Source organism: Archocentrus centrarchus, chromosome 10 (assembly GCF_007364275.1).
Source record: "Archocentrus centrarchus isolate MPI-CPG fArcCen1 chromosome 10, fArcCen1, whole genome shotgun sequence".
NCBI classification, from domain to species: Eukaryota; Metazoa; Chordata; class Actinopteri; order Cichliformes; family Cichlidae; genus Archocentrus; species Archocentrus centrarchus.
This window is the reverse complement of record NC_044355.1, coordinates 35682347-35706045: the sequence shown is the minus strand read 5'-3', so window position 1 is coordinate 35706045 and position 23699 is coordinate 35682347. Positions and strand designations below refer to the sequence as shown.

At 44.6% G+C, this 23699-nt stretch overlaps 1 long non-coding RNA gene across 1 annotated transcript; it reads right to left on the bottom strand.

The window, feature by feature from the left end:
- Window positions 1-16010: 16010 nt before the first annotated feature.
- Window positions 16011-17343, bottom strand: LOC115786990 (uncharacterized). The gene is made up of 3 exons (XR_004020472.1): window positions 17273-17343; window positions 17125-17193; window positions 16011-16487 (listed from the first exon to the last, which is right to left on the bottom strand). It is a non-coding gene; the product is annotated as an uncharacterized LOC115786990 (long non-coding RNA).
- Between the last annotated feature and the right edge of the window lie 6356 nt (window positions 17344-23699).

Here is a 23699-nt window from a genome sequence, read left to right as displayed (position 1 = left end):
AAGATGAATAGTGTTCCATCCATCCATCCATTCTCTTCCGCTTATCCGGGGCCGGGTCGCGGGGGCAGGAGCCTAAGCAAAGAAGCCCGGGCTTCCCTCTCCCCAGCCACCTCCTCCAGCTCATCCGGAGGGACCCCAAGGCGTTCCCAGGCCAGCTGAGAGATATAATCCCTCCAGCGTGTCCTGGGTCTACCACGGGGCCTCTTCTCGGTGGGACATGCCCGGAACACCTCACCTAAGAGGCGGCAAGGAGGCATCCTAATCAGATGCCCGAGCCACCTCAACTGGCTCCTTTCGATGTGGAGGAGCAGCGGCTCTACTCCGAGCCCCTCCCGGATGGCCGCACTCCTCACCTTATCTCTAAGGGAGAGGCCAGCCACCCCTCGAAGGAAGGGTGGCTGGCCGCTTGTATTCGCGATCTTATTCTTTCGGTCACTACCCAAAGCTCGTGACCATAGGTGAGGGTAGGAACGTAGATCGACCAGTAAATCGAGAGCTTCGCTTTTACACTAAGCTCTCTCTTCACCACGACAGACTGGTGCAGCGTCCGCATCACTGCAGAGGCAGCCCCGATCCATCTGTTGATCTCCCGTTCCCTTCTCCCATCACTCGTGAACAAGACTCCGAGATACTTGAACTCCTCCACATGGGATAAGAACTCGTTCCTGAGCCGGAGAGAGCACTCCACCTTTTTCCGGCTGAGGACCATGGCCTCAGACTTAGAGGTGCTGATTCTCATACCGGCCGCTTCACACTCAGCTGCGAACCGTTCCACTGCGAGCTGGAGGCCACCCCCCGATGAAGCCAACAGAACCGCATCATCCGCAAAAAGCAGAGATGAGACTCTGAGGCCACCAAGGAAGAAGCCTTCCGCCACCTGGCTACGCCTAGAAATTCTGTCCATAAAAGTTATGAACAGAATCGGTGACAAAGGGCAGCCCTGACGGAGTCCAACACCCACAGGAAATGAATCCGACTTATTACCGGCTATACGGACCAAGCTCTCACTGCGGTTGTACAAAGACTGAATGGCCCGCAACAACGGGCCAGACACCCCATACTCCCGCAGGACCTCCCAAAGGACACCCCGAGGGACGCGGTCGAATGCCTTCTCCAAGTCCACAAAGCACATGCAGACTGGTTGGGCAAACTCCCACGCACACTCAAATATCCTTGAGAGGATAAAGAGCTGGTCCAGCGTTTCGACCAGGTCGAAAACCGCATTGTTCCTCCTGGATCCGAGGTTTGACTAACGGACAGACCCTCCTTTCCAGCACCCTGGCATAGACCTTATCGGGGAGGCTGAGGAGTGTGATCCCCCGAAAGTTGGAGCACACCCTCCGGTCTCCCTTCTTAAAGATGGGGACCACCACCCCGGTCTGCCAATCTATTGGCACTGCCCCAGATCTTCACGCGATGTTGCAGAGGCGTGTCAACCAAGACAGCCCTACAACATCCAGAGCCTTCAGGAACTCAGGGCGAATCTCGTCCACCCCAGGGGCCCTGCCACCAAGGAGTTGTTTAACTACCTCAGTGACCTCACCCCCAGTGATGGTCAAGTCATCTCCCTCGTCCCCAGACTCTGCTTCCACTACAGAAGGCGTGTCAGTGGGATTCAGGAGGTCCTCGAAGTATTCCTTCCACCGTCCGACTATAGCCTCAGTTGAAGTCAGCAGCACCCCACCCGCACTATAAACCGTGTGAGTGGAGCACTGCTTTCCCCTCCTGAGTCGCCTGACGGTTTGCCAGAATCGCTTCGATGCCGTCCGAAAGTCTTTATCCATAGCCTCACTGAACTCCTCCCACACCCGAGTTTTTGCTTCGGCCAGTGCCCGGGCTGCATTCCGCTTGGCCTGCCGATACCTGTCAGCTGCCTCCGGAGTCCCACAGGCTATCCAAGCCTGATAGGACTCTTTCTTCAGCTTGATGGCTCCCTTCACCTCCGGTGACCACCAGCTGGTTCGTGTTTTGGTCCTGAATTATATCCCATCTTAAAGTCCCTGATGTACAATAAGAATTTCTCTGCACCTCCAGCAAGAGTACTCACTATTTTCAGTTGGAGGCTTTATTGGATAATTGGATTTTAATTGGATGTAGCTTGGCACTAATGAGCAGGTATCTGTATCTGTGTAATGCTCCCATTCAACCTGTGGAAGCACCTTGTTAACCAAGCTAGCTGGCATTAGTTGATAATTTGGCACTCCACTTTTGTGCAGATTTATCGTTTCTTTTTCAAACACATGGTGGCAGCCAAAACCCTAACACTGAGGCTTCAAAATGCCAAAACAGTAGGTGAACTCAGTGATCATAATATTGCATTTAAGGATTGAAACTGCCAGAGCCATGCTTTTAAAATGTGTATATAAAAACGAGTATGTTAAAAAAGATGCAACTGTGATTTCATTTCTTCTTTAATGTTCACTCTCTAAGCTCTCACAGAACTCCTTGCTGGCTCCTGTTTGACACCGCCTATGTGCACTCTGGTTGAAATAAAGGGAAAAAATGAAACATTTTCTCTTGTTCTGTTCAGAAAAATCAGTCTACCTACCCTGACACTGGCATGTCCTCAGAAATACTGATGACTGTGCAGTCTCACTGGAAGCAGAGAGCTCTTTCTTCTGAGTTTGAATACACTTTAAGGAAACAAGAAGAATGTGACAGTCCATCATCTGGCATATCAGCTTGACTTTTAAAGGGAAAAATAAGCACAGACCTGGAAAGCAAATTGATTTATGAGGGATGCCTGAGCAGCTAAATGTCAGGAAGCACTGGGACATGTTTCAGTTTTTGAGGAGCAGAGAAGTCAAAATTTCTGTGAACGCAGTATTAATGTCACCACACCTCCATCCTGTGCTGGTTTGTGTTGTTTATCCATTTACGAGCAGTGGCCTGAATGGCAGCATCACAGTGTTGAGATCACAGTCACAGTGCTGAGATCAGAGGAAACAAAAGGCGCAGACGGTTCTAGCATTTGGAGTCACAGAAGAAAACCTTGAACAAACTCACCATCCCATCAGTTCAGCAGTGAAGCTTTTGAATTTTAATAAGGTTAGAAAAATGCTCAGCCAGTCTTTCTCTGATAACACAAAGATACAGCTGATGAAATGACAAGGACAAATGTCATTCACATTAATTTTTTATGAATATTCATGTAAGTTTAAGTTTGCTGTGAAGAAAGTTAACTCATAATCACTTCCAGGTCTTTGAAGTTTCAGAGAAACACGCAAAGTGTTCTTTGGCGTGTGTGCCTCAACACAGCAGAAAAAGATGCTGAGAGCAAATTGAAAGACTGTCAAGACCTTCAGACTTTTATTGCACTTACAATAAGAAGTTGTCAACAATACTAATTATCTTCATTTCTGCTGTTTCTATGTCTGCTCCACGCCATGTTTGAGGAGATGCATGCACAGTGAGACTGAGAGACTTGTGCAGATGCATTTTGTGTATGAATTACCATGTGGTCGTGTCCTGGTGTTTTACATGTGATGTTGGCTGACAAAGAAAATGCTGGGACTTTTTTCCTCCTGATAAGGTTTTTTGGGGTGCAAACATATTTGTCCCTCGTAATTTTTCCACTTCTTTGTTCATTCCCTCATGTTCATTCCGATAGTTTCAGCAATCTCCGTCCAGGAATTGGCTGACAAAAACTGCAGCAAAAAAGATGCTGGAAATGCACACAAGGAATCGATGGTGCTAAACAGGCCAATCACAATTGCTGTGGGCTGCGTCGACCTGACATGTAGATACATTTCTTGGGAGGTGCACGTCAAGTTACACCATAGACATATGCCCAAACCACCTCAACTGGCTCCTTTCGATGTGGAGGAGCTCTACTTTGAGCCACTCCCGAATGGCTGTTCTCCTCAACTTATCTCTAAGGGAGAGGCCAGCCCCCCTTCAGAGGCAGCTCATTTCTGTCGCTTGTACTCGTGATCTCATTCTTTCAGTCACTACCCAAAGCTCGTGACCATAGGTGAAGGTAGGGACGTAGATTGACCAGTAAATCGACAGCTTCGCTTTCACGCTCAGCTCGCTCTTTACCACAACAGACTGGTGCAGCATCCAAACTCTGGTCTGAATAAGACCCTGAGATACTTGAACTCCACCTGGGGCAGCAACTCCTCCCTGAGCTGGAGAGGGCACTCCACCCTTTTCCAGCTGAGGACCATGGCCTCAGACTTAGAGGTGCTAATTCTCATGCCAGCCGCTTCACACATGGCTGCGAACCATTCCACTGCGAGCTGCAGGCCACCACCTGTTGAAGTCAACAGGACCGTGTCATCGGCAAAGAGCAGAGATGAAATTCTGAGGCCACCAAGGCGGAAGCCTTCTACCAATTGGCTATGCCTAGAAATTCTGCCCATAAAAATTATGAACACAATCGGTGACAAAGGGCAGCCCAGGCAAAGTCCGAAACCCACAGGAAACAAGTCCAACTTATTGCCGGCAATACAGACCAAGCTTTCGCTGTGGTTGTACAAAGACTGAATGGCCCTCAACAGCAGGCCAAACACCCCATACTCCTGCAGTACCTCCCACAGGATACCCTGAGGGATGCGGTCAAATGCCTTCTCCAGGTCCACAAAACACATGTAGACTCAAACTCCCATGCACACTCAAATATCATTGAGAAGATGAAGAGCTGGTCAAGCGTTCCGTGACCAGGATATAAACCCCATTCTTTCTCTTGAATCCGAGGTTCGACTAACAGACACACTGTCCTTTCCAGCGCCCTAGCATAGACTTACTAGGGAGGCTGAGGAGTGTGATTCCGCGATAGTTGAAGCACACTATTGGGGGATCTTAAAGATGGGGACCATCACCCTGGTCTGCCTATCCAGTGGCACCACCCCAGATCTCTGTACGATGTTGTGGAAGCGTGTCAGCCAAGACAGCCCTACAACATCCAGAGCCTTCAGGGACTCATGGCGAATCTCGGGGTTTAACCACCTCAGTGACCTCACCCCAGTGACGGGCTTGTCACCCTCCTCATCCCCAGACTCTGCTTTCACTACAGAAGGCATGCCAGTGGGATTAAGGAGGTCCTTACTTCGATGCTGTCCGAAAGTCTTTTTCCTTGGCTCACCGAACTCCTCCCGCACCCGAGTTTTTGTTTCAGCCACCGCCTGAGCCATATTCATCTTGGCCTGCCTGTACCCATCAGGAGTCCCACAGGCTAACCAAGTCCAATAGGAGTCCTTCTTCAGCTTGATGGCTCCCCTCACCCCCGGTGACCACCATCTAGTTCGGGGATTACAACCATGACAGGCACCAACCACCTTGCAGTGACAGCTCTGAGCAGCAGCCTCAACAGTGGAGGAACATGGTCCATTCAGACTCAGTGTCCTCAGTCTCCCTTGGAATGCTGTAGAAGATCTGCCGGAGGTAGGAGTTGAATATTTCGTAGACTGGGGCCTCTGCCAGGCATTCCCAGCTCACCCTCAGAATATGTTTAGGTGTGCCGGGTCTATCCGGCTTCCTCCCCAGCCACCTGATCCAACTCGCCACCAGGTGGTGATCAGTTGACAGCTCAGCTCCACTCTTCATCCGAGTTTTCAGAATACATGGCAGCATATCTGATGATACAATTACAAAATCGATCATCGACCCGTGACCTAGGGTTTTCCTGGTGTCACGTTCCCTTATGGACATCCTTTTCGAACATGGTGTTCATTTTGAACAAACTGTGGTTTGCACAGAAGTCCAATAAGAAAACACCATTTGTATTCAGATCGGGCAGGCCGTTCTGCCCAGTCATGCCCCTCCAGGTCTCAGTGTCATTGCTCACGTGAGCGTTGAAGTTTCCCAGCAGGATGATGGCGTCACTGGGTGGAGCACCCTTGAGCACCCCACCCAAGAAGGGTGGGTCATTTGGTGCATATATGCAAACAACAGTCAGGACCCATTCCCCTTCCAAAGGCGCAGGGAAGCAACCCTCTTGTTTACCGGTGAAAACTTCAACATACAGGCAGCAAGCTGAGGGGATACAAGAATACTCACCCCAGCTTGCCGCCCCTCACCGAAGGCAACTCCAGATTGGAACAGACTTCAGCCCCTCTCCAGGAGACTGGTTCCAGAGCCTATATCTAGGTGGTATCTCTCAACCTCACGCACTAGCTGAGGCTCCTTCCCCACTAGAGAGGTGACATTCCATGTCCCACTAGCTGGTCTCGATAGCTGGGAATAGGTCTGCCAGGGCCTCCGTCCTTTGACACACACTGCACCTCCTGTGGGTGGTGGGCCTAGGAGGGCAGGCCCATGTATTCTCTTCGGGCTGTGTCTGGCCAGGTACCACGGCCACCAGATACTCTCCCTCCAGCTCCTTCCCCAGGCCTGGCTCCAGGGTGGGGCCCTGATAACCTTATCCCAGGCAGGGTAAACAGTTCCCTTAGTGATGTTTCCATAGGGGCCTTCTGAATGACTCTTTGTTTGGCTCCTCACCCATGACCAATTTGCCATGGGAGTACCAGGGGGACAAGCCCCCAGACAACATAGCTCCTGGGATCACTGGGACACACAAACCCCTCCACCACAGTAAGGTGGCAATTCATGGAGGAGTGTGTGTGTGTGTGTGTGTGTGTGTGTGTGTGTATATATATATATATATATATATATATATATATATATATATATATATAATATCTATATATATTTTTTTTTTTGTTAAGTGTGTCTTCCTATTAATTTTACATGTCTTTGTGGTCACTTTGTATGTTTTTGTGGTGATAATATCACAAGGCAAAGGATTATTACTATTAAATAATTTTATTCAGATTTTAAAATGTTTAAAAATCATGCAGAAACTGTGGAAAGGTTTAAAGTCTTTAAGAAAATACAAGAGACTGTCTCCTGCTCATCATTTCTAACACTTAAATCATAAACTTGTGGTGTCAGTCACAAAGGCTCAACATGAAATGTAAAGTTCATCTATCTTGAATAGAGACGTTAGTGCAAAGTTTGCTCTGATCTCAGCAGTGCCGAGTTATCCACGTAAAATCCTACAAAATTGCTACAAAATGTGATGCACCACAGGAAAAAAATGGCCAAAGATGCAGACCTAGAATCCTGGCAGCGCACAAAAACAGTCAAGCAATGACTTTCCAATAACTTCAGTGTTAACGTCACTGCAAGTATCTCTCAAAACTGTGTCTGAATAAATGTTGTTTATTAAACAATTGCAGATGCACAAACTGAAAATTGACACCAGACTTTTTGCCCCAAATCCTCGTCCAGCAAACCTCTCAGCTATCGGGAAAAGCCCACTGAGTACAGCCACATATGCCTGGGGGTGCAACCAGGCCAGTCAGCTGGCAAAATTTGTCCCTCAGTGATGCTCAAGTCTTTTCCAGCTGCTGGCCCGAGGTGCTGTGCGGACTGTGATCGTGCTGTGGTCTCTTGTTTTAGAAGTTTAATCATTTACAAAAATGCTAACATTACTAAAAAAAATTCCCAGAACAGACACAATTTGACATCTTTAAGTTAAAGATTCACATAAAATAAAGGGATGAATTAAATATTTGCTTTGCATTCCAATCAAGAAGTTTTGAAATTGTAGGAAATATTTTTTTTTAATTTAGACTTTAGCCTCGTTTTTGCATGCTGTGTCACAGATTAGTCTGCATAACATGATCTGATTGGCTGGCCTAGAATCCTTGTTATTCATCAAGCCAATGGGCACCAGCCACACATAAAATAGGAAACAGTTACAGATAAAAAAAAAAAAAGCTAAATTCAGATAAAAGAAAGAAAGCTCGCTTTCTGAAAGCTCGCTTCTCTAATATTTAAGTAAATATGCAAGTCTTGGAGCTGCTTTTCTCTATGATGAACACTCAACACCAATTTAGAGGATCTGAGGGTGTAAGCTGAGGCAGACGTGAAAGACATTTAAGGCTTTATATATGAGTAGCAGTATTTTAAAGACCACAGTATTTCATGTACCCAATGAGGAATATCATTTGTCTTAAAATAAAACAAAGTGGATCTCAATGCAGTGACAATTTAATGCATAAGAAAAGGGTAATGAAGACAAACAAAGCCGGGTTTTTCTTTCTTCTATGAATCTCACGAATATTTTTTTTTGATTTTCTAAATAAACCTGCTGGCGGTGTAAGAGCAATGCTATAAAAAAGAAATGAGAGGAGCTTTGATGCTGATTTTGTGAATCTAATTTTACCCCATTTCTATTTTGACTGTTTAAAAAGTTAATTCCAACTCACATGCTTTTGTTGCCTTAGAAACAGTTTGAAGTTTGTGAGGGTAAAGCAGCAGCGATTACCGCCTTTCATCATGATTTATCCAGCCTTTATGAGCACAGTTCTGTACATAAACTGTGGATGCAAACATGTAACCTGAATTATCAGCATTTTTTTTTTTAAATTTGAGCTTTGTTTATGCAGGTAGTATTATTGAGACTCAGTGTCTCATTTGCAAGAGAGACCTGTGATGTGAATAAAGACAATTTAACACTTTTTTTTTAATATTACAGGCTTTGATTTTATTCAGCTTTACTTTGATTTACTGCTGCAGAAGCCTTCATTTTGAATGTTTATGCACAAAACATGTAACTATTACACATCTACAAAAAAAATGTCTTTGTTTCCATTCAGTTTGAAACTGAAGCGTGAGTAAAACGACTCGGCCGAATCAATTAAAGATGAATTCTACAACTATTCAAACAAGAAATGTATTAGAAGAGGGATTTGTTAAGATCAGGAGGAGATGTGACATTAATGTTATTAAACTTTTTTAAGTTTAGTATCATGCTACATAAACCGGGCCTGTGGTATTTCAAAAGGTAAGATCCAATATTACCAAATGTCAAGGCAAACCACACCTTAATAGCCCTAATGACCTGTTGGGCTCTTACTGTTCTTCTGGTGTTGCAAACAGGAAAAAACTTCAACCTTTACACAAGAAACTTGCCTAAAACCATTTTTTCCAGGTCTTGTCCAACTCAGACAGCACATTTCTAAAGTTATGATTCTTATAGGAACCACAAAGGAGGTATAAAACCTTTATAATCTGAAAATGAAGCAGAGCTCAGACAGAATGTCTCTGTCCTGGCTTTAATCAGCCTCGATTTACATGATGGACAGACTTCAAACTGCGTCTGTCTTTGTCAATCACGTGTCACCTCCAAAAAGAGTCTTCCGTCACATTTCTCTGACAGTGAGAATCGAATGAAGAAGAAAGATGAGCTCAAAATAAATTTTTTTTCAGAGTGATACCATCACCCTCCTGTGAGCACCATCTTACCGCCACTCCAGAAGACTGATAAGAATGACTCCTACCTTTTAAAAAAGGCAAAATGACGTGCAGAATACGGTGACACAGTCATTCTTAATTCTCACTTTATCTGGCAGTAGCCGTGGTTTGAATATTTGTGTGGCAGGGTTGCCTCATTGTGTGTTTCTATGCCTGTAAGTCACTGCTGAAGTCTTTGTGTGGGATTTTGTTAAATTATACAGCAGCTGATAAAGCCTCTCTGAGTATCTGCTGCTTAAAGAAGTTAAAGAAGAAAAAGAGGATGGACTGAAAGAGCGGGATGGAGGGGAAGAGCTGACTTTGAAGAGCGGGTGGAAGATTTGGTTAATCCACTCGGCAGATTTGGCACCACAAAGAGAAAGAGGACGAATCCAGGCTGACTTAAAGCCTTTCTCCTCTTCTTTCTGCTCTTCTCTCCTCACTGTCACCACAATGTTGATCTCTGCTTGAAGAGAGGCATTGTAGAGGAAAGGAAATCACCACCTCAACAGGTCATTCAGGCAATTATTGAGCCTTGAAATCTAACAGTTGGAAGGAATGAGGAATGAGAAATAAGAAGAATCAACCAGAGGGTGGAGGCAAGGTTTAACAACTAAAATTGTATATTTTTAAGGCATTGGATTATTAAATGGTCAGCTGGAGTTTGACGAAACTGAAGGTAAGCCAGCCACAAATAACCTCAAAAGAGATGCACAATATCCTCAAATTTTCTTTTCATAAAAAAACGCAAATGGGCTTCCAAGCAAAGAAAATTATCACAAAAATTTGAAAAATTCAAGACTAGAAAGGGCAACAAAATATCAACAAATATATGCAAAAAGGGAAAAAGATATCAGAAAAAGTAAAAAGAAACAGACACAAAAAGACAAGTGATTGCAACCGAGGGGTTGAAAAATGAAGATTAAAATGAAACATCAGCTCACTAGCCAAAAAAATGTCCAACAATTTCAAACCATAGCCACAAAGATTATTAAAATAAATATTAGTCTTAAAAAAAGATTAATAGTCACTACAAACAGATGTCAAGTCTTAAACCTATTAACATTTTATATAAATGTCTACAGACACAGACAGAAACCACACAGATGTGAAACAGAAGCACTCCAAAAAGGTTAGAAAATGGAAACAATTTAGATTAAATAATACACACAAAGATGTTGAAATAACAAAAAGGAAAAAGCAACTGTCCAAAAGGCAAAAACAAATCAAAACAAGAAGTGAAGAAAAATGAAAGTAAGAGAAATTACTTGAAAAGTCATTGTGGGATCTTTACCTTACAATACGGAGCACCTTGAGAAGACTGTTTTTATATAAATTAAACTGAAAAATTCCAACATGCAGTTACACACAGGGCAGACAAAATCTCCACAAAAAGATGGGCTCAAACTTGAATCAAAAGGCCACAAAGAATTGAAAAGCTGAAAGAAAATGAAGGCTCCATAAACACACAAAATGAATTACAAAGATGTATAGTCATCACAAACAGATTTACTCTAAAACACAACAAATGACCAGAAAGAGTTGACAATAGTAAAGAGAAAATAAAGAGACTAAAGAGCTGAAAATGTATAAAAAGAGACATAAAAGAATGCAAAAATATGAAAATCTCTCAAACAAGTTTACTAGGTTACTTTTTTGTTTTCTGGAACCAATCTTTATCAAATACAATATTTTAATAATAGTTTTACCTCAACAGTTTTATTTCTACTTTCAGTACTAAGGTTACTGCCCTTCCCTCTAATCATGTGTATTACTGTTAATATTATTTTCTATATTTTTCTGGCTGGACTCTGCAGCAGTGGCCGTCTTCAGCCTCCTGCAGATATAAATTACATTCATTGAATTATAAAAATATCCATGCCTCTTAGCAGACAGTCTCTTTTTTTCTGTCCTCCAACACAATTAATATGATGACTTTGAAATAGTAACCACAGTCTCCCTTTCTTCCTTTTTAATTCTTTTTTTTCTTTGTCTGATGTCACGGGTCCATTTTGGTTGAGTTTTGCTTCCATTTGTCCGTCTTCAGCAGAAGAATTGGCTGCATGAGTCTGAAATATGAGTCCTGTAATCACTGCAAGGGAGGAATGAGGCCGCAGAGTTCAGCTTCTTAATTAGTTTGCAGTATATGTGTAATTATTCCTGCATTTTTAAATTCACTTAAGGCATTGCTCTCCTTCTCCACGCTCACCATTTTTTAAGGATCTGGTTCAAGGATGTCCTGCAGTTACTAATCAATCCCACATCAGGCCCAAAAAGCTCCATTAATTACTGTTTTTTGAGGAATGAACCGACGTATGGATTTAAAATTAGATGCCATTTTTAGATTCCACACTTTCCTTTGTCCTCATCTGTTAAAAGAGGCAGAGTTGCAAGATGGGCTGCAGAGTCTACCGCCTTTGTGACTGACACCACAAGTTTATGATTTAAGTCTTAGGAATGATGAGCAGGAGACAGTCTCTTGTATTTTCTTAAAGACTTTAAAACTTTCCACAGTTTCTGCATAATTTTTAAACATTTTAAAATCTGAATACAATTATTTAATAGTAATAATCCTTTGCCTTGTGATATTATCACCACAAAAACATACAAAGTGACCACAAAGACATGTAAAATTAATAGGAAGACACACTTAACAAAAAAAAAATATGACTGGCCCGGTTGCACCCCCAGGCATATGTGGCTGTACTCAGTGGGCTTTTCCCGATAGCTGAGAGGTTTGCTGGACGAGGATTTGGGGCAAAAAGTCTGGTGTCAATTTACAGTTTGTGCATCTGCAATTGTTTAATAAACAACATTTATTCAGACACAGTTTTGAGAGATACTTGCAGTGACGTTAACACTGAAATTATTGGAAAGTCATTGCTTGACTGTTTTTGTGCGCTGCCAGGATTCTAGGTCTGCATCTTTGGCCATTTTTTTCCTGTGGTGCATCACATTTTGTAGCAATTTTGTAGGATTTTACGTGGATAACTCGGCACTGCTGAGATCAGAGCAAACTTTGCACTAACGTCTCTATTCAAGATAGATGAACTTTACATTTTATGTTGAGCCAAAGTAACAATGAGGTCTTCATGAAATAAATAATTTACCTAAACTGAATTTATTCATTTATTTTTGTTTAGCGCTCATTAGATTTTAACACTGCAGTGAAAATCCTTCACAGGCATAATTTCACTTTGAAGGTAATGGTCTCTGTTTCTGGCCTTCGCGTGTTCAGTTTCATTGCACAAGTTGGAAAATTAAACAGCTGATCCTTCCATGTGCACATCTTCATCCAACGTGACAGTGAGACAGGAAATGTTTTTACATCATTTAGATGTGTAAAATTTTGAAGAATGAAAAACAAAATCCCACCAAAGCTGGCACTTCTCATTTTACACACCTTCAGTAGTTACTTTATGCTGTCCTTTATTTATCCTCATAGAAATATCAGTGAGATTAAAATGTCTGTTTAAGAAGGGGCCTTGAAAAGAGAGCAGATGTTGAAACACACAAATTCAACTGAGGCACTTTAAAAATCAGTTAACACAACATCCAGATCTTATGTAATAAAAAACCTGAACAATTGAAGACAACATCAAGCAGCTTCTGCTGTTGGAAATGGTTGAAAAGGCAGATAAGGAAAAGATATTCTGGATAGGCTGAACTTTCTTTGTAGTGCAGAGGTGGTTTTCTTCTTGTTTAACATGCACGCATGTATTATGTGTCAAAAATATTCAAAATGGATGTCCATATATATATTTGTTTGCACAGTGGTTATAATCTCATTGATACTCAAATTTTCCTTATGTAAATAAAATCAGATCCTGAAACAACCTCAGGCTACAACAGCAGCGTTTGATCAGAGAGCCTGGATGGGTTCACACCATCCCTGTGCGCATTAACACCGTTGACAGATCCACTCCTCACGTCGCCCCCGGAGAAACTGGGCTGACAGAGCTCCGCCGCTAATCCGGCGTTAGCACGGTAGCGTTCCTGCTGGCGTCTCTCCCAGCTGGAGTAAATACCTGTTCATACCTCTCAGATAAGCAGCCGAGGATGGCAGCTTTACCGACTTTTCTCGACTTTCACTGTAATTAACTCGGAGGCTGCATAGGAGAGCCAAACACCAGGAGGTCTAAGAGGGTTTTACAAAGACTGGTTTCTGAGGAGATTACAGCACATTAACACTCAGTTTGTTTTTTAACCTTTAGAAATAATTTAATTTTATTAGAAATAAAAAATTCTAATATTAATTTACAATCACAGAACAGTTTCTAAATGTTAACTCAATGAAAATATCTTTCATAAAATGTGTGAGGTTGATGTGTTGAGGAGAATTATATATGATTTACTCTCAGTCAGCTTAAATTAGTGGCAAGATGGGTTTAAGGAGACCTGTTTCTTGTCCTAGGGCACCTTTGCATTATTCACAGTATGAAATCCTCCTTCATAGTTATGTGAAACTTTCATGTGACTGTATCATACACTGGGCTTTGGCTCAGTTCATGCTATCTAAAACAAACAGTTTTAGTTCCTCCCCTTTAATATGTCTTTCTTTTAGTTGGCTGCCCCTTATAAACCGTAGGCAGGTGGGAATTCTGTGGCCTTGAGAGGACCAAATAAGAGATGTTGTCTGACATCATCATACAGATCCAAGAGTAGAAAAGAACTAATGAACTGATTGAGCTTTTGGCTCTCAAAGATGACCTGAACATGGGGGGGGATGCAGGGACGATCCCCTCCCTGGGAAAAAAAAAATAAAAACTTCCTCCACAAGAGTGATCGGGCTACATTGAAACACAATGTTCTGAGATTTGATGAACGTTTTAAATGTCTGATATCTGATTTAAATTTCCAGTCTATAAACTGCTGAGCCCTTCTTACCTTTGAAAACAATCTCTCATCTCTCTCTCTTGTCCTGTCTTCCATTTTTCTTCATTCCCAATAGTCACATATTAACAATGTTTCTCTCCGAGGGAAACACAGCAGCTGTTCATTTAGTTTGTGTTTGCTGATATTTGTTAAGCTGTTTGAAAATTTGCATTTGAAATTACATACCACTTAAAAAAAAAAAAAGTTACTCCGTTTATGCTTGCTTCTCTGAAGTACCACAAGTGCAACTTTACATCTGCACCATGAACACATCACAGGGATGAGAAGCAAAAAAGATAAGCTGAAGGTGTAAGTGGGCTTTATTTTATTACTGAGCAAGTATCTCAGTGAAAGCAAGGCCAGGTTTCAGCACACAAAAAGCTAATTTAATGGTAACATGGAAAAAAAATAAGGAAAAAGCTGAATAGTTTGACTATAAACATGTGAGCACAATGTTTCCAAAGAATCATACTTTATCCATGTCTACGTCAGCTGCCATGCATAAAAAGTCAACACAGCAGTGCTTCCAGATGAGCTGGAAAATGATTCTCTAGGGAGCAGTGTTAATTTAGAACAGTGGATGAATTAAACAGGTGTACTAGCAGTGTGTATGTTTTAGGGTGTAATATGAACTATATGTCTTGCCCTGTGACAACTGGGATAAGCTCCAGATCCCCCCCGCAACCCTGAAAAGGATAAGCGGAAGAAAATGGATGGATGGATGGATGGATGTACAGTATGTACATATTTTAGTTCTTTCAAAAACCTGATCAACAGATCAGAGCTGCAGACTCCAAGACACAAAGCAGGCAGATATAAAGGTGTTCAGGGTTTCTCTGGAGGTCCAAGCAACCCGACTCTGGGCGTTCCAGTTTTTCTGAGAAGTGAACTTTCACAGATTCAAACTGTGCAGGAAACCTACACCTTCCCCTGCTCAGCATCAGGAAAAGTGAAGAAACATTCAAAAAATTGATTTTAAGTAGCTGCTTTATGTCTCCAAGGCCTCAGCTTCTCTTTTTTCCATGCTGCTTATCAAACAGTAAACCTGTGGACCCTCCTCACTCTCTCTGGATCAGACAGTTTGTTTCTGCTGCTTATCATACAGAAGTTCAGACTTTTTACCTGTTGGGACTCTGACAGCTTGCATGCTCTCATTTGTTCTGAGATTTACTCAAACCTGACGGCAAACTCACAGAGCATTAAAGAGACTTATTGTTTTCAAAAAAAGATGAGGAAAATAAAACTGTAATATTCTGTCTGTATGTTGCATTTTTAGGTTTGTAGAAGTAAAACCAGAATGTTTTGATGTGTAGACACAGAGAACAAAATAAGTTTGCACACAGGATTTTGTTCATGTGTGTTTTCCAGCATTAGCAGGAGATTTCCCCCTGTGTCTCTTTATTTTTCCTCCACAGTGAAGTTTTAAATTTAGAAACTCATGTGTAACGGGGCAGCTGGGGATTCAATTCTCAAAGAGAAAAAAACTGAAAAGAAAGCAGCTTCAGATCCTTTTAAGAGCTGATGTAGGACACGACTCCCAAAGGGTGACAGCTCTCCAACCTCCCACTCAACCCTCTCCAACTAGCAACCATCTGAAGCCATCATCACCCCAAAGGCAACCAACACCAAACCCAGCAGGGTGCTCCAAGCTTTGCTTAGAAAAGCTACTGTAGTCTGCAAGATTTAGAGAGGAGGTTTAAGGAGTGCCTGAGAGACCAGTTAGAGCAACTAACTGACCCCTTTCTCTCCTCTCATCCATTAAAACTTTTCCTCTCTTGGGCTCTCCCATTCCTCCATGACATTCCTCTTCTCCAGCTGCTGATTCTCAGTTTGGACAACTATCGCTGCTGCTGGCCAGGCGCCTAATAATCGCCATGCAAGTGTAACCCCTGACTTATTAAGTACCTCAGAACAACTCAATTATCTTAGACCAGATGCTAGGTTCGGCAGGAGTACAATGGAATCAAGGTGAGTGCGAAATGAATTGGCTGGAGGCAGGAAATGAGCAAAAGACAGTTATTATTTTGAGCAAAAATGAAATAACAACACAATGTAATCAGAACAATAATAATAACAACAAGCCGGCATATCAAAATCAAAACACAGTCTTACTGAGCTCAGTATTTCAGCTTTGTCCTTTTGGTCGTTAGTCAAGTCAAAATATGTTTGTCTTTCAAGTTCAGCTCCTTTTTTCAGTCAGTGGTTTGTATTGTTACCACGTAGATGTTAACACAGAAGAGAAGAAGGGGACTCCTCGACCAATGTTCAGTTCTGCTCTGGGCATAGGCTCGCCATCTCCGTCCGGAGAGAATCCAAGGATGCGATCCAGCAATCCAATCCAACTTCTTAATCAGCAAATCAAACCTAGCCTACACACAATAATGATATTATTGCATACAGCTAAATAAAACCCAATTTCCTATCTTATTCTTACAGCTATAGCTTAGTCTTTTTTCTTCATTTCCCTTATTACCACAGTAATATTTTACATGCATGTTCTTCTTCAAAATCTTTGTAGTCATGAAATTATCTCCAACAACGCAAACAATAAATGAAATTATTTTTTAATCAATTAAATGATTGATTCTTAAATCATTTTTTAAGCTTTTGCAAACATGAAATGCAACTAATTTCTCACTCCTTGAATGAGCATGTAGTATACCTAACTCCAATATTCTCCTTAAGTCATCCTCTGTATCAGTTAAACCCTCTCTGGGCTACTGGGTTCATCATTACAAATGTTCTGCAACTTTTTCCTTATAACTCATAAAAAGATACATTTGCAATTAACAAACATTATATCCAACTGAAGAAATAAGTGCAAAGAAAAGAAAAGAAAACTTAAAGTGCGTATTGTAAACTCAACCCATACTTGGTAAAACCATATCTTAACAGAAACAACATTTCCAGGGCTCTTAAGTAGAAAGGAATCTACCCGCGACTTAGCGTTAGCACAATGCTAATTTTAGCATGACGCTAGCTCCAACAACACAGGGTCTCACTCACCAAGATGAGGTATCAATAAGGACACGGCGACGGTCAGCCACACGGCCTCTCTAGCTCGTGTTCCATCAACTTAACATAACAGATATTTCAGATTAGCTTCTGTAAATGCAATTACTTGTTGAGAATACTTTTCTGCATTAAAACTCACCAAGATGACTGATAAAGTTCAGCACAGCGGGTCTACGGCCTGCCACCTTCAGTTCAAAGTGCCGCATATAGCGAGACCGGAAGTAAGGTTAAGACGAGGGAATCACACTTCCTCTTTTCAAAATAAAGGTTTTTGAATGAATGAATGAATGAATGAAGTTTTATTGCCATGTGGGTGAACAAGTTCACACATTGGAAATTGCAGTTACAGAACACCATCCAAATACACAAACACAACACACATAGGGGGATATGTGTCCTCGGGTCATGCAGCCGACTTGCAGCGCTACCTTTGGCAGGAGGAGAAAACAACACATCATGGGGAAGTTAGGTTAAAAAAAAAGTCATCTGGTACAGTGCTCAAAAAGAGCACTATACCAGGGTCCAAAAAACCACCTTAGCAAAGCAATTGCACATGTAAAGCAAGGACAGCGGCGGTAGGTGAGGTCAGGGCAGGAGGGGATGCAGAAGGAGACGAGAGGTGGGGGCATTGTGGAGCCAGATGCCAGGTTCCAGCCAAAACAGTTTGCTGATAGTGGTGGAATTTCATCAGCGGCCGTGATACACCAGACCAAGCTTCACAAATCACAACGCGGAGTGGGGGGGAGAGCAGCCGCACACAGTGCCCTGGAGAGAGATATGGTTGCCAACCCAAGGCCGGCAGGGGAGCCGAATTCCTGATAACAGAAGTTGTTTTGGAACAGGCTGCTTGTTTTTCCAACAGCCTTCAGTCTTACTGGGAAACCATTCAAAAATCCAATATTCCAAATTAGTTGATTGCCGTCCTCACTGTGCAGAACCGAACTATATCTCCTGATCTAACCCCTCTCGCCTGCGAGCTCGCTAATCTTGCGGCTCAGGTCCACCAGGCTTTGAGTCTGAGTTTGTGCGGCTCTGCTCAGCCCTTCCACCTGGATCGGCAGCCTCTGCAGATGTCGAACCGCCGTCCAGATTTTCTTAATTTGCCAGTAAAGCAGGTATCCACCGAGCCCAAACAGAGAAGATACTGCTACCAAAAAGCCGAATATGTAGGCGTCTTCCACGTCTTCCACTCCAAGGGCCGAGAAGCACACAGGTCTCCACGAGCTCCAAGAGTCGATGACGTATCCAACCGGGTCTGTTCCACTGGGACACCCAGGCTCCCCTGTCCCGGATCTCATAGTGGAAAAAATTCGATCAATGATGGAGAATGCCCAGTTTGCCAGATCCATGTTTCAATCTTGTTCTTATTCGGACAGTGTGTAAAAAGACGCTCTCACAGCAAGCAGCAAGCGGAGAGATGGGGAGGGCAGGGAGAGAGAGATAGTGCGACCGTCTCCGACAAGAGCAGTAAATAAAACAGTACAAGTGTATTGATATAAATAAAAGAAGAGAAAAGGGGACGCTTTCTCTACTGGGTTACACACTCCCCTGCTAAATGTCATGCACGTCCCGTTGCATGTGTACCCAGTACTGTCTTTCGTGACTATTAAGGGACTCGGAGAAGGCTGTACTCAACCCTTGAAACAGAGATTTCACGACCGTCACTAATGGATTTCCTAAATTAGGATACTCAAGTCTTTTAGGAGGTTGTCTGGTTCTTTCCGATCGTCGTACTGGTTGAGTTGTAATGGGATCAATACTATCTGTTTCATCAGGCACCTCAACTGATTGGCTTACTGGATCTTCGACTGAATCTCCAGGAGGTTCATCCAGCATGGTGATCGGTTCATTTTCCACTAGGTCGTCAATTCCAGTATTGGTTCCATCCGGTTGGGTTCCTACAAGTGAGCAATCCGTAGGTTCATCTCCATTTGGATCTTTCTCCATATTTGGTTCTGCATTGGCAGTGGTTTCAGATAAGTCACAATCAGGTGGGTGTGTCACGTCCGGTTTTTGAGAAATTTTTGGATATTCGTGCACAGTAGTAAATCTGGCTATCTCTTCACATGGGGATTCCTCAACCCATCGAAGCAGAGGTTCATCGTCAAGTTCGGTTAACTGTTCATGGTCATTATTTCGTGAAACAGCAGTCCGACGTGTCTTGGAACAGCGAATCGGTTCTGGTTCAGATGTGTCTGCTGCATCGGCAGGAAGACAATTGCAGGGAAGCAAAAGGTCTCTGTGTAAAGTTCGGGAGGGACCTTGCTTTGACTCAGGCTTAACCGTATAGACGGGTAAGTCACCAGCACGTTTGACAACTACATGGATGTCTGCCTCCCATTTATCAGCAAGTTTATTCTTACCACGCAGCCTCACATTTCTAACTAAAACCCTGTCCCCAGGTTCAAGTTCAGAAACAGTGATTTTGTGGTTAAATCTGGTCCTATTCTTGTCCGCCACTTTTTGAGCGTTCTCTGAAGCTAACGCATAGCTTTCCTCTAGCCGTTTCTTGAGACTTTCAACATATTGCGAATGTGTCACTTTTTGATCTTTGTTGAGAGGAAGTCCGAACGCCAGATCAACTGCCAATCTGGGTTTTCTGCCAAACATTAATTCGTAGGGAGTAAACCCTGTCACGTCATTGCGTGTGCAGTTATACGCGTGTACCAGCGGCATAACATACTCTTTCCAGTGGGACTTTTGTTTGGATTCAAGTGTTCCTAACATGCTAAGCAATGTTCTGTTGAACCTTTCAGTGGGATTACCCCGTGGGTGGTATGGGGTAGTTCGTGTTTTCTTAATGCCTGAGATCTCACATAACTCTTTTATTAGTTTTGCCTCAAAATCAGGACCCTGATCACTGTGCAGGCGCTCAGGTATACCGTAGTGAACAATGAATTGGTCCCACAGGCACCTGGCAACCGTTTTTGACTTCTGGTTGGGGGTAGGCAACGCAAGAGCAAATTTAGTAAAATGATCAGTTATTACGAGGATGTTGCTCGTATTGCTGCTGTCTGGTTCCAGACTAAGAAAGTCCATGCAGACTAGTTCTAGAGGTCGTGTGGTGGTTATGTTAACCAGTTTAGCTGCTTTTTCAGGGGGACACTTTCTTCGTATGCAGCGATCACATCTCTTTATTTTCTGCTCAACCTCCATCGCCATACGAGGCCAAAAGAATCGTGCTCTGACCAGGTTAAGTGTTCTGTCATAACCTAAGTGGCCCATGTCATTGTGCAAGCTTTGGAGTACTGGAGCTCTGAGCTCCTCCGGAAGAACGAGTTGGTGCGTCACTTGCTCTCCATCTTGTCTCCTCCTATATAATACCCCATCATGCATCTCCAGTCGATTTAGCTCCCTGAGCAAAATAGGAAGATCCGGGAGTTCTTTCCTAGCAGTTGGTGGAGGAGTTACACCATGTTCGATTTGTTCAATAACTTGCCTGATTGTCGGGTCTGCTCTTTGTTTGTCCATTATTTCTGATTTGGACAAGGCAGGAATAGTTGGTAAACCAGGGTGTTCCTCTGAACCATAGATGTCTGGGATCGCTTCTGCAGAGATGGTAAGTGACTCCACAAGTGTAACACCACTATCATGACTGTCACTCCTGATTTTGACAAGGTGATTCTGACAAATGGCTTGGACAACATCACTATCCACGAGCTCTGTGGTGTCGTTCGCCGCTAGATGGCGCTCTACAAACCGGCTTACACGCTCCTGCTCTTTTTGGGACTGGACATCATTTACAAGCTCTCCTTGAGGACGTCTAGACAACCCATCTGCGTCTAGGTTTTGCTTACCCGCTCTATACTGCAACTTAAAGTTGTAGGTTGACAACGCGGCAAGCCACCTATAGCTGGTGGCATCTAGCTTAGCAGAGGTCAATATGTATGTAAGCGGGTTACTATCGGTAACCACTGTGAACTGTCCACCATACAAATAATCGTGAAACTTTTCAGTTACTGACCATTTGAGTGCTAAAAACTCCAACTTGTGAGCTGGATAACGTGCTTCGCTCCTTGATAACCCGCGGCTGGCAAAAGCTATGGCCCTGAGCTGGCCTCCCTGATCCTGATAAAGTGCCGCCCCTAACCCGGTGGTGCTGGCATCGGTATGGAGTACGTAAGGCAGCTTTGGGTCTGCAAAGCCTAAAACCGGGGCTGAGGTTAGCTTTTCAATGATAGAATCAAAAGCCTTTTGACAGTCTGTGGTCCATCGGCTCTCAAATGGCAGTCTGGGTAGCTGGTAGCCTCCTGGGGCTGGGGCCCTGGGGCGACCTTCTGGTGATGTCTGTGTGCCTGTCCTGGTTGATGGTGGTGGGGGCTTGGATGGTGCTGCCTTCGGTCCTGGGGTGTGGGCGGGGTGCTTGGGGGGGTGGTGCCGGCCCTCGGTCGGTTGGCTGGTCTTCCCTGTATGGCTTGGGGGCTGGGGTCTGGGGCCCCGGCGCTGGGGCCGCGCCGGCTCCCGGTGGGCCCCCCCTGGCGCGGGGGGGGCCTCTGCTGTCCCGGCCGCGCCGCCGGGTGGGGTGGGTTGGCCTGACGTCGGGATGTCCGGTCTACGCTTTTGGGGCCCTGGGGTGCCTGCATTGCGGGGGGGTGGGGTGGGGGATGGGGCCGCGGTGGGGTGGTTGGGGGGGACTGGGCACTGCATTTCCATGCCCAGGCCAGTATGTCCTGTCGCCTGTTTGTGTCTATTGTTGAGTGAATGGGCATCTAGGAGGAGCGGGCCGCCCTCTGCGGTGGGGGCAAGGGCGCCAACCTCGGGTGCTGCAGTGCTCCGGGATGCTGTCACCGCGGCCCTGGGCTCACCTCCCCCTGCCCTGTGCTGGGGTGTGGGAGGTCGGGGTGCCTATTGAGCCAGCGGACAGCTGGCTCTCTTCTTCCAGGATTTTTCCTGGTCATATGCCCCCCCCCCCCCTCCCCCTCCCCATACACAAACACACACACACACACACACACACACAGAATACACATCACTCACAGATGTAGGATGGAGAGGCCACGTGGAGAGCTGCACCACCACTTGCCTCTCCGTTTTAATTGCACTTTAGTCATTATAACTCACAACACATACACACTTACACCCTGATACACATAGGACCTTTGGGGCAGGCATGTTACTCAGAGGTTGATGAGATGGGCCGCTGAGGTGGCCCCACTCGGATCCTCGTCACTGTCTGTCTCCAAATTTTATTTGCACTTTAGACATGGAGGGTTTTGGGGGGGCAGTGTGGGCAAGTGCTGACGACCAACAGTTGGCGCTTGTGGCATAACTGTCCCCTCAATTTTAACTGCACCCTATACACCTCATTCACTCACAAACATTAACACATAGACCTACAAGTTGGGGAGGAGGAGGGGTGGATGGGTCATCTTACACCCCGATTTCTTGCGTCTCGCCTGGGGTAGGGGTCGGGTGGTTCCTTGGGGACCGGGCTGGTGGCGTCCTGGGGTCGCTGTTGGCCCTGGGGTGGTTTCCACTTGCCCCGCCTTCAGAGGGTGGGTAGCTATGGATGAATGTGTGTCTTTGTGTATTTGTCACCGTCTCCGTGAGTATGGGTGGGTGAGTGAATGTGTATGTATGGCATATCTGTGTGTGGGTAAGTATGTATGGGCATGTATGAGTATCTGTGTATAAATGTGTACACGGGTGTCTGGGTGTGTTTGTATGTATGGCTGGACCTGGGTCTGGGCCTTGTGCCTTGCCTCCTGGCCGCTCCTTGCTGGTTGCCTCCTCCCCCCTACCCCCCTGGGATGGGGGTGCCTCGGGGTTCCTGGGTGGGGCTGGGTGTTCTGGCGTGGGTGCTGGCCTGCCCCCCTTGGGGGTGCGGTGCGGGGCTGCGTTGGCTTCTTCGGCGTGGGGGGGGGCTCTGTGGAGGGTCGGGCGGTCCTTGGGTGCCGTGGGCCCGGGAGCCCTGCCGCCGGCCAGTGCAGGGGGCTGGCCGCTGGGGGGGGGCTGGCTTCTCATCGCCTTGGGTTCCCTGGAGCCCTCGCTCCTCGACTGGGGGGGCTCCGTCTGAGACCACCCTCTCCCGTCTGCTGGGGTAGGTATGCGGTTGTCTTTGGACTGAGTGGCCGGGGGTCTTCCTGGCTCTTGGTGGGCTGCTGGTGGCCTGGGGTTCCGGGGGCTTTCCGTACCTGCCTCTGGCTTCTGATGGGTGGAGCTGCAGCGTTTTGCCCTCATTGGTAAGTACGTTCCATGACACAGACACAAACATGACACAGACACAAACGCCCACTCAATCACAACTCAACAAAATTGTTGGTGTGCGTAACATGCTTTGTTAGTTTTGTTTTTCACACACAAATTTATTTTTGCAAGTATTGATAGTATTTTTTTATATGTTAAAGTGATGAAGTATCTGATTAATAGACTTGTGCTCTTTCCCCTTTTTTTTTTTTTTTTTTTTTGCTCCCTTTCTCTCTCCCTTTTTCTTCTCTTTATTTTCCTCTTCTTCAGCCTGTCAGCTCTGGCTGTTACATAGTATGTGGAAAAATAACTCAGATAAATAAAATAAAGGGTTAAAACATCAACAAGAAGAGCCTATTGAGAACCTATAGAGCTCATCT